The sequence below is a fragment of the Paramormyrops kingsleyae genome, chromosome 3, assembly GCF_048594095.1.
Source record: "Paramormyrops kingsleyae isolate MSU_618 chromosome 3, PKINGS_0.4, whole genome shotgun sequence".
NCBI lineage: Eukaryota > Metazoa > Chordata > Actinopteri > Osteoglossiformes > Mormyridae > Paramormyrops > Paramormyrops kingsleyae.
Genome location: NC_132799.1, coordinates 43,303,012 through 43,314,276, shown reverse-complemented (window position 1 = coordinate 43,314,276; position 11,265 = coordinate 43,303,012). Strand labels below are relative to the sequence as shown.

The following is an 11,265-nucleotide window of genomic DNA, read 5'->3' as shown; positions in this document are numbered from 1 at the left end:
AACACCAAGAAATGTGGAAAACAAGGAACTATTTATTTATGAGGCTTTATTTCCTAATATAGACATTAAATTGAACACGTCAATGTTTCACTAATCACTTATGTTCTTATGTTCTTATGTTCTTATGTTTCAAAATGGCAGAAGAAGAAAATAGAACAAAAAGTCAGTCTCAGTCAAACTCAAATGTTCAAAAAAAAGGTAAAACAATAAAAAAACTAATAAAAAAACAAATTCAGAGCTGACTTTAATGGTGTCTTAAGGGCAATTCTTAAGGGCAATTCTTAAGGGTATTTCAAGCAAAAATGGAGCACTCCTAGTAATAAAATAATGACTTGAATTACACCATGATAATTATCAATATCGTTTGATATGATCATGATAAAAATATTTTTGCTATATCGCACAGCCTTAATGGATGCTACCACAGTGGCTTTGCTAACTAGCTAATAACTAGTAACCCATAGGAAGCAAGCTGAACAGTCGTTTGAGCAGACAGTAATATCTGATGACGCACAAAGTCTTTAAGTGTCAAGTCTTGTTAACTACATGGAAGCTATATTATCAGCAAGAAGGTCTTTGCCTAGTTACCATAGTTTTGGTAGTGAGTCGGCTAGATAGTCAGCTAACTGATGGAAACGTTTAACCAGCAGCAAAACAACCACAAACAACCATGCGGGTCCCACAGTAAAATCTTTGTGCAGTAATTGACAGTCAATAGTGTGTCTAGCAGAAACATTAACAAACAAAATAATAAATAATAGATAGCACTGTTATTACACTGGGATACTAAAGATTTTTAACTTAATGACATAACAGGTACTACAACGATTCCGTTCTGCGAGTTCGCTTTGGCTTCCGCTTTAAGACGTGTTGGACAAGGGCGTGGCTTTCGCGGTACGAATGGGCCCGCCCTCCTGCAGGATGCAGCCAGACATACTTGAAGAAATTAGCCGTGGTAGATAAAGATCCTGACTTGTCGCACGCAATCACAATGTAGCGAGTAACGGTAAGCGTCCGTTCAAATGTAGTGGAGTAAAGAGTACATATATTCAGTCACAAATGTAGTGGAGTAGAGAGTAAAAGTTGCTTATATTTTTGATACTCAGTACAAGTACAAAGTAGCCAAAAAAATACTTAAGTACAGTAACGAAGTCCATTTACTCAAGTACTTTACACCACTGACACAAAGTGTAGCTTCTATCCCGAGCACAATCCACATTATTACTTAAAAGCTTATTGACCCTCTGATTCTGCTATCACTTATCAGTAATTTCAAGTAAACATTATGTGTGTTGTATTTGTATGATGAAACCAATCTTTGAGCTCAGTATGAAATAACTGAAATAAACACACAGTCATTCAAACTTGGGCACTTTTTAATTTTGTTTTGTCTTTCAATAAAAACTGCAGCATCAAATCTGATCTGCTTGCCATTCTTGCCTAAAAACAAATGCTGGGGTTATCAAAAACTATGTTATATAGCTATATTCCAGATTTATCACATCTCGGAGCTCCGAGGAACCTCCTTCCCCATACATATCCCTCTTTCCCACTATTCCCTCAAATACTGTTACATTTGTGTTTTTTCCACTCACACCCTGTCTTGATCATGCTCTGACTGCATGGCATCCATATGCATGGCAAATTATTTTACAGTCTTATCTTATATAGTAGGACATGAACATTGAATTTGATAGTTATCTTTTATTTTCACTTCTGAACACAACGCACGAACAGGAAGGAATCGTTTGCATTTGCAACCAACCCCTCCGCAAAAGCCCCAGCGGAAAACTGGCCGCGGACCGGGGTGGGAATCCCCAAGCTGGAAGGCAGTACTGCTTCATGTTCACATTAGCTAGCTAGCTAGTTAGCATGGATTCAGAATGCACTGTACTACAACTATAAAGGACGTAACGTGACACAGAAAAACAATTACTAACTGGCAATGCAGGTTAGCATTACTTTAAATGACAACTTTACCTGTTACTTACCAGAAGAGTTGCCTATACGTTAGCCGAATGACAGCAGGCAGAAGCCGGCGCATTTTTCAGTAATATACCGGAGTTAAACTTAATTACACACTTTTAACACAAACACTGGCAGCTATAAACTCATAGGACAATGGAAAGGACATTAGACAATGGAAGACTGGAAAGAGGTTGCCTGGTCAGATGAGTCTCAATTCACTGCTGCAACATCCAGATGGTAGGGCCAGAATTTAGTGTAAGCAAAATTTTATTTGCACACTTTGGGGCCCTTAGTGCCAACTGAGCAATGTTTAAATGCCACAGCCTACCTGAGTATTGTTGCTGACCATGTCCATCCCTTTATGACCACAGTGTACCCAGCTTCTAATAGCTACTGCAGCAGGGTAACGTGCCATGTCACAGAGCTCATATCATCTCAGACTGGTTTCTTGAACATGAAAATAAGTTCACTGTACTCAAATGGCCTCCACAGTCACTAGATTTCAATAAAGCACCTATGGAATGGGAGATTTGGATGGATGGATGGATTTGCAACAGAAGAGTCGCTTATACGTTAGCCGAATGACAGCAGGCAGAAACTGGCGCGTTTTTCAGTAATATACCGGAGTTAAACTTATTTACACACTTTTAACACAAACACTGGCAGCTATTAACTCATAGGTGGTAGTAAAGCTGAAATTAAAATAAGGCAACACTTATTTTGATACTTTTTTTGTTTGTTCTTTTTCTTAACCGTTCCTTCCTCCTATTCCTCTGTCTCTGCTTATTGACGTTTAGGAGAGAGTGCCAAACATAAATTAACGATGCAAGATTTTCAAACCAAGACAGACAAAGCACAAAAGAGACAACAAAGACACAAATATTGTATATATGTTTTATTGTAAAGCTCATATCCTAGCATATCTTATCCTAGCATATCTACAAACAAATTTACTTTTGTATAGCACAATATCACATTACACCGTCTCAAAGAGCTTTACAGCATCCCCACCCAAAGCCCCCAGTGAGTAAGCCATACATAGGCGACAGTGGCAAGGAAAAACTCCCTATTAGGAAGAAACCTTGGGAGGGACCAGACTCAAAGGGGGAGCCCATCCTCCAGGGGCCGGCAGGGAGAGTCAACTTATCTAACTTACCTACCTTAGCTTATCTAACTTACCTACCTTAGCTTATCTAACTGAAGTACCAACACTTAAACGACATCTCTATTAATACGCCGTCCCCGGCCGTAGCCCATTATTAATCCATTACTCCTGGCGGATTGCTGAGGCTGCCCCTGGCCCCTCTCAGGTCGCCGGTCACTGGAGCCATCGAAGTCCGTGCTTCGCTGTCCCCGGCCATAGCCCATTAGTCCAGCAGTATTCTGTTTAAAGACAAGGAGAGGTTATTGATATTGTATTGAACCTCTGTGGGTATTAAAGGTATATCCACAAGCAAGCCAGCAATAGTCCTAATTCACACTGTGGTGTACGCGAAACACCCCCCTTCCTAAGCGGCAGCATATACGATTCCATCCAGCACCCTCCCTTAGCACGCCATATTGCACGAGCCCAACTACCCATCCTAAAACAAACACACACATACATACACAAAGAAAATTAAAAAGGGCACTTCCCCATCTTCCACGAGAGCCACCCATAGGGTCTGGTCAGCTAACTGGCAGAGAGAGTGTTATGCCAAAAAAGGCATCCCTGTCGAAGAATGCATGCCTGTCTCTAAATGACCGATTGGTCACTGATCTGAAACGAGTTGAGCTACTTTGTCGAGTTAGGCTACCGTAGTGCTAATCGATAGCCCTAACCCTTACCCTAACCCACCAAACCCACCCCCCCTAAAACCCTAACCCTCAAAAAAAAAACCTAAAACCCCAACCCTAACCCCCAAAAAACCCCTAAAAGCTCAACTAGTCAGAACACCGGCATGCATTCTGCGGCAGGGATGCCTTTTTCGGCATAATGCATGTTATACTCTAATTCAAGTGTTCTAATAGTCTCTTAATCTAGGGCTTTACCTTCGGCATGTAACACTTCCTCCGCGTCTTATCTATCCTTTCCGTTTCCTTACTTGTTATTTTAATTTTGATAATAATTTTAATTTTGATCTTGATTACTTTAATTTCGTTTCTCTCCATTTTACAGAAGACTTCAAAACGCAGTCACTCGTTAAAGCGCTGGAAAGAAGTTTGAGAAAAGAAGCACATGTGATTCAAAAGTAATCAAGCTGTTGTCACGGATGCCCATTCGTACCATAACTGACAATACGATCCTATGCAGGTCGTCGGCGACTTTCGGCCGCGATCGGCTCCTACTGACCGGTCGTAGGTCCGATTCGGCCGTAAGCAGGGTTGCCAACTCTGACGCATCTGGCGTGACACTCACGCTTTCAAACTGAAACGCTCACAGCAAGAAATCTTACGGCGAATATCTATTAATCCATTTAAACCTAAAATTGCCTACATGAAAAGCGTTGGGGCAGTGTTTGCAGGGTTTGCAAGGTAATAAAACTGTTATATACATGTAAATATATGTGTGTAGACTTGTCTCGAATTCAAAATCTCACGCCAACGCCAACTCGATCATTCGCTGTCTAAAGCTATACGCGCTGCAATGTCTTGTAGTACTTATTTTATGTGCATTCGCGCTGTTATGACAAGAAATCACTGTGCATTTTAGCTACAAATTAGCCACATAAATGTTAAAATGCAGGGTAATTTTTCGTCATAACAGCGTGGACGCACATAAAATAAATAGGCATTTGCGCTGCTATAACGAGGAATTGCCGCGCGTGTACGGGGAATGCGTAGGGGAGACCGGGTATGGTTGTAACACTTTTTGCTTTACCACCTATAACTCGATCACTGAATTTTTGAGCTAGAGATTTACATTTTTTCTATTAAGTACCTGTAGAAAAGGCTGTTAAATGAGCGGTTTGTTTAATTGTGCAGTGTTTTGAGCAGGCATTATTTCGGCCATTGGAGGCGTCACGCAGGACCCCAGGTTGGTTTTTTTCTTCTCTTCTTCGCTTTCCTTTAGGCTGGATGCAGAGTTCAACGTAGTTATACAAAGTTTTGTTGGGTTTATGGTGTAGTTGTGCGTGCATGCTGAGTAAGTATGCAGTTCATTCGTACCGCAACTATGCTTTGTAACCGGAGCAAATGTTTATTGTTTTATACGTTTGTAATTTAAAATAAACATATCGCGCTGATCGCAGTTCGCTGCGTTAATGCCGCTCAGTTTTGAGTATTGTATGTTTATTTGCGTTTTGTAATACAAATGGTTAATATAATTTAATATCTATATTTGTTTAATGTTTGTAAAACTATGTTACCCGTGAGCGGTAGTTATATGTTGATTCCTATGTTCTTATTTCTGTTTCAGTAAACCACAATTGCATATTTCCCCAACGAGTATCCGGACTGTTTTATTGGTGGTGTGTTAATGCGCTACTATCCAACTATAGGATAACCTGTCAAAAGTAGGCAAACAAACCCAGTGTTCTGATCGGACACTCTGTAAAGGTTACCACCGGGAGAGAATCGGCGTCCCTTTTTTTTTAAACGACACTCTTCTACATGGTCCTTCGAGCCGGATAGGGTAAGTTTTACAGCAGTAATGATGGATGACAGAGAAAAGGATCTTGTCCTGAGTCAGGGGAGGCCTCGTAGAACAATTCGTCCTCCATGCTACCTAGACGAATATGAGACAGGCCATCATTACAGACAAAGAGGATTACCTGCATCATATCACCACCCTGATGCAAGAGAATATATGACGGATAGTTTCTCGGCGCATGACCAGCAGAGAAATGAACACTCATCACCTGGTAGTGTCCCAGAATGGGTGAAGACACTCAGGGAAGAGAACGATCAGCTGAGGAGAGATATTCGTGAACTAATTGAGTGGCGTGCATCGCAGACTTCTCCAACTCATATCCAGTCAGCTGCTCCTAGGCAGAGCCAAGATGATGAGGAAAGAGCCTCAACCTCATCCAGTATCGGCACCCCAATCTCCCAATATGGAGTCATGATGTCAGGCGATCAGTGGGATCCATGTCACGCAGGCCAACAGTCAAATCCAGTGCCTTGGGAGCATCGAGAGCCGTCAGTATGTGAGGGAGAAGAGGTAAATGAGATTGTGGAGCGGGTCAGGGATATTGCATTGCCACATAAGCAGTACCTTCATTCATCTGGTTATGGACCACACCAGTCCCGACGGTCATCTCGCCATGTGACTCCTGAACGCCATCATGGTAACTCATTAAACAAGCCGCTCATTTAACAGCCTTTTCTACAGTACCCACATTTGTTTGCTACAAACTGCACCAAGTCAAACCTCTGCAAGAATATCACAGACCTGGTGAGTTCATGACAAATAGGCCTACATGGTGCTCCTTTGTTACAACCTGCCCCACTACCGGGGTAGGATGTAACACGTGTTGCGGTAAGTTGCAACAGTTAGACAAAAGAAGCAAAAACACTGGCCACACTGTGCTATATGGTTCAAAAAGAAGTTTTTGAAGACTGACCATAACTCATATATCCACTAGTGTGCTAGAACAAACTTTCTTAATGGTATGTATGCTTAATCAATACTCTACTACAATGCATCTGAGCAAAAAAAACATCCAAGTCAAATACAAATAATGTGTGTGTGTGTGTGTGTGTGTATGTGTGTGTGTGTTCTTAATCGGTCACAATGCTGACAAATGAATCTTGGTAACCCTGCAGTACAGGCTTGGTGGGCCCAGATACTGTCAGTCTATAATACAGGTCTGCCGCCTGAGTCAAATATTCTGCCAGCACCTTCTCCTGCACCTCAGAGAAGACTTTGTCGCTGCTGTGGTAACCTTCACTGGGAAGATCACTGGACCCCTGGTCTCTCAGCTTCTGCAGTGATTTGCAGTATCTGCTCAGTGTTACATGGCAGATCCCGTGTGCCTTCGCAACTGACCTGACTGACTTGCCCTTCCTTGTGACCTCATCAGATGCTTTTTTAAAAACACTGGCAGGCACACCTCTTTCAGTCTTTCTTTTCTACTGTCTAGACATTCTGTAAAATTATTAAAATCAAGAAAGTGTCCTTATTTGTATGTAAGGGGATGGTTGTAACACTTAAAGATGTGTTACAACCCAGCCCAGCCCTCTTAGCTATTGCACCTTCCTCTGTTGATCTGAGTGCTGTTACTGGACTGATCATTAAGCAGTGAGGCAGATTGCACCACCAACTACAGAGTAAATGAACAGATAGACTGGAAATACACTCACTGGCCACTCTATTAGGTATACCTGTTCACCTGTCTGTATGTCAGCAGCACAATGTATAAAATCATGCAGATCAAAGTCATGCTCATATCAAACACCAGAATGGGGAAGAAAGGTGATTTAAGTGACTTCGAAGGTGACATTGTTCTTGGTGTTAGGTGGACTGGTATGAGTATTTCAGAAAATGCTGATCGACTGCTATTTTCACCATCTTTAGGGTTTACAGAGAATGGGCCGAAAAAGAAAAAACATCCAGTGAGCTGTGGTTCTCTGGGAAAAAAATGCCTTGTTGATGGCAGAGGTCAGGGACAGACTGGCTCTAGGTGATAGAAAGGCAAGAGTAACTCAACAACTCGTTACCACCAAGGTATGCAGAAGAGCATCTGTGAATGCACAACACATCCAACTCTGAAGCTGATGGGCTACAGCAGCGGAAGACCACACCAGGTGCCACTCCTGTCAGCTACAAACAGGAAACTGAGGCTACAGCGGGCACGGGCTCACCGAAATTAGACAATGGAAGACTGGAAAGAGGTTGCCTGGTCAGATGAGTCTCAATTCACTGCTGCAACATCCAGATCATAGGGCCAGAATTTGGTGTAAGCAAAATTTTATTTGCACACTTTGGGGCCCTTAGTGCCAACTGAGCAATGTTTAAATGCCACAGCCTACCTGAGTATTGTTGCTGACCATGTCCATCCCTTTATGACCACAGTGTACCCAGCTTCTAATAGCTACTGCAGCAGGGTAACGTGCCATGTCACAGAGCTCATATCATCTCAGACTAGTTTCTTGAACATGAAAATAATTTCACTGTACTCAAATGGTTACACTTGGAATAAAAAGGGTGGTTATACACTGGACCCAGTGCCTTGAGACCCTTCCTGACAGCAGATGTCATTACAATCACTGTTATTCAAAAGCACTATAATACTGTTAATCATTAAACGATCAACAAAAATGTCTTACTTTGAAACAGTGCGGGGCCTCAGCTGACACCCATTTAAACTGGAATAGAGAATTTGATATTCGTTTTGTGAAAGGGAAAGTTTCCATTACAATGTGAGCAACTTATTTTTAAATACGTGATTTAAGTATATGCCAGGAAACCGAGTATGTAAGTAGAGCATACGTGTATATCCCATGCACGGTCTGAATAAGGACCCCACGTATATTTACGTATATTAAGCTGTAGTGATGAGGATTCTCACGTTATCTGCGCTGACATTTTACGTGGGATCGTGGTGATACCGCTCCGACGGTGACACTGGTCCTACGCTCATATTTCTTGGCTTGTCTCGGCCAGCAGGGGACATAGCAGCGTCGCCCCACTCGTGCCGAGAAGATGGGCGACCGTTGAGCAGCAGATACTTATATGAAGCAGAACGAAAATCGCGAGAGCAACAAAGAATGTACGCGGTGCGCTCTGGCCAAAACACCGTCTGGCATTTCCCGAAGGGTTCAGGCGGAGTTGGGTAGCTCCTTGCTGGTGTTGCGCCATATTTTGTGACCGTCGTAATGCGTGACTTCAGGGGTGCCGTTTCACACGTTACTGGGAATGAAGGTTCCTGTTCACATGCACGTGCCGTCTGCACATCTTACATACCATAGTTTATTCATTTTTCAAAGCAGCAGCGTTTCCACTTTTTGTTCCGTCATCTTATTTTGGGACATTCTAAAACGCTTAATGTGAAAAAGCTTAATGTCGCTATTTTGGTACATTAAACCACACCAAGTTTGTCACACACATATCTGGTCATACAGACTTTCACCTGACAAAAAATCAACACCGAAATGCTAGGAATATGGACTTTATACTACTCTCTTCCTTGCCTGTGCCACGTCATGCTATCACAGAAAACACAAGACACAAGCAGGATAGACCAAAAGCTAAGGATAAAATAAAACCATAAAACAAACAGGTGAGACAGACCAAAGGCCAGCCTTGTTCCATGACTGGAAGGGTGTCAACTTTTAAGCTGCTCATGCAAGCCACTGAGCTACATAGCAGGCCAGGGAATAAGGATTCCCTGTCATTGCACAAATAAATCACTCCAGGTAATAGCAGACGCTATAGAAATGGAGGTGAAAAAGAAGAGATGGAGGAGAGAGGAAAGAAAGCAGAGGAGTCAGAGATCAGGAGACGAGCAAGAGAGAGAGTGAGCTGGGGCATTAGGGGCAGCGTGAGCAGCAGCTGCAGAAGCTGGGGCCGTTGGGGCATTAGGTGTAGGAGCAGTAGTAGGAATAGTGGGTGTAGCTGCGGGGGGGTTGGCTGCAGCAGGAGCTGTAGGAGGGGGATTGAAGGAGCCAAAGTTGCAGCCAGAGCAGACAGTGTAGGAGAGGCTGCAAAAAATGCAGCTGAAGATATCAGGAAAAACTGCAAAAGAAACTTGGGAATTAGGGCAGAGACTGACAAAAGCAAAGGAAACACTATATATAAAAAACTATAGTAGATCAAATGGAAGGAAGCAGCTGCTTCAGTGATAGATGCAAGTAAACAGCTGCTACATTAATTAGATGCAAGGAAAGAGCCGCTTCAGTGACTAAGCTGCAGGTCAGGCAGGACTATCTCCTGTGACAGAAGTGTGGGGTGCCACACGAAAACTAGTCAGACCTGGAGAATAAGCTCTCACACAGCTTCAGCAGCGACTCTGCTAAGATGGGATGACTCTTCCCAGCATGAATGCGATCAGCTGTGATCAAATGCCGCACATGAATCGGGGGGTTTTAACCGTCATCCTGCCCACATATTTACATACACGGGCTACCAACTGGGGGCATCAAGAATAATTTACTGAAAGAAGCAATGAAAATGGCAAAATAATAATGGCAAAACATTTCTTCTCAAAGTATTATTAGTCATGCAATTAATGTCATCTAATATTATTACAATTAATTTGCATACTTTGTAAAATGAAAATCTACACTTTTCTTCAACACAAAGCAGAGGTGTAAAGAGTACCTGAAAACCATACTTGAGTAAGAGTACAGATACCTTACTGTATAAATTACTCCATTACAAGTTACAAGTCACCAATTCCAATAAGACTTGAGTAAAAGTCGTAAAGTATCCAATTTTAAAAGAACTTAAGTATTTTACTCGTACTGAATGTAGGCTCAAAGAACACCAAGAAATGTGGAAAACAAGGAACTATTTATTTATGAGGCTTTATTTCCTAATATAGACATTAAATTGAACACCTCAATGTTTCAAAATGGCAGAAGAAGAAAATAGAACAAAAAGTCAGTCTCAGTCAAACTCAAATGTTCAAAAAAAGGTAAAACAATAAAAAAACTAATAAAAAAACAAATTCAGAGCTGACTTTAATGGTGTCTTAAGGGCAATTCTTAAGGACAATTCTTAAGGGTATTTCAAGCAAAAATGGAGCACTCCTAGTAATAAAATAATGACTTGAATTACACCATGATAATTATCAATATCGTTTGATATGATCATGATAAAAATATTTTTGCTATATCGCACAGCCTTAATGGATGCTACCACAGTGGCTTTGCTAACTAGCTAATAACTAGTAACCCATAGGAAGCAAGCTGAACAGTCGTTTGAGCAGACAGTAATATCTGATGACGCACAAAGTCTTTAAGTGTCAAGTCCTGTTAACTACATGGAAGCTATATTATCAGCAAGAAGGTCTTTACCTAGTTACCATAGTTTTGGTAGTGAGTCGGCTAGATAGTCAGCTAACTGATGGAAACGTTTAACCAGCAGCAAAACAACCACAAACAACCATGCGGGTCCCACAGTAAAATCTTTGTGCAGTAATTGACAGTCAATAGTGTGTCTAGCAGAAACATTAACAAACAAAATAATAAATAATAGATAGCACTGTTATTACACTGGGATACTAAAGATTTTTAACTTAATGACATAACAGGTACTACAACGATTCCGTTCTGCGAGTTCGCTTTGGCTTCCGCTTTAAGACGTGTTGGACAAGGGCGTGGCTTTCGCGGTACGAATGGGCCGGGTTGGATGTGGGCGGGGTTGGATGTCCA

At 41.9% G+C, this 11,265-nt stretch overlaps 1 long non-coding RNA gene across 2 annotated transcripts; it reads right to left on the bottom strand.

Annotated features, from left to right (window-relative positions):
* Positions 1 to 2,848: 2,848 nt before the first annotated feature.
* Positions 2,849 to 4,431, bottom strand: LOC140588331 (uncharacterized). 2 transcript variants are annotated; one of them, XR_011989696.1, is made up of 3 exons: positions 4,301 to 4,431; positions 4,000 to 4,158; positions 2,849 to 3,351 (listed from the first exon to the last, which is right to left on the bottom strand). It is a non-coding gene; the product is annotated as an uncharacterized lncRNA (long non-coding RNA). The 2 variants fall into 2 exon arrangements; XR_011989695.1 differs by lacking the exon at positions 4,301 to 4,431 and having other exon boundaries at positions 4,000 to 4,228.
* Positions 4,432 to 11,265: the final 6,834 nt, after the last annotated feature.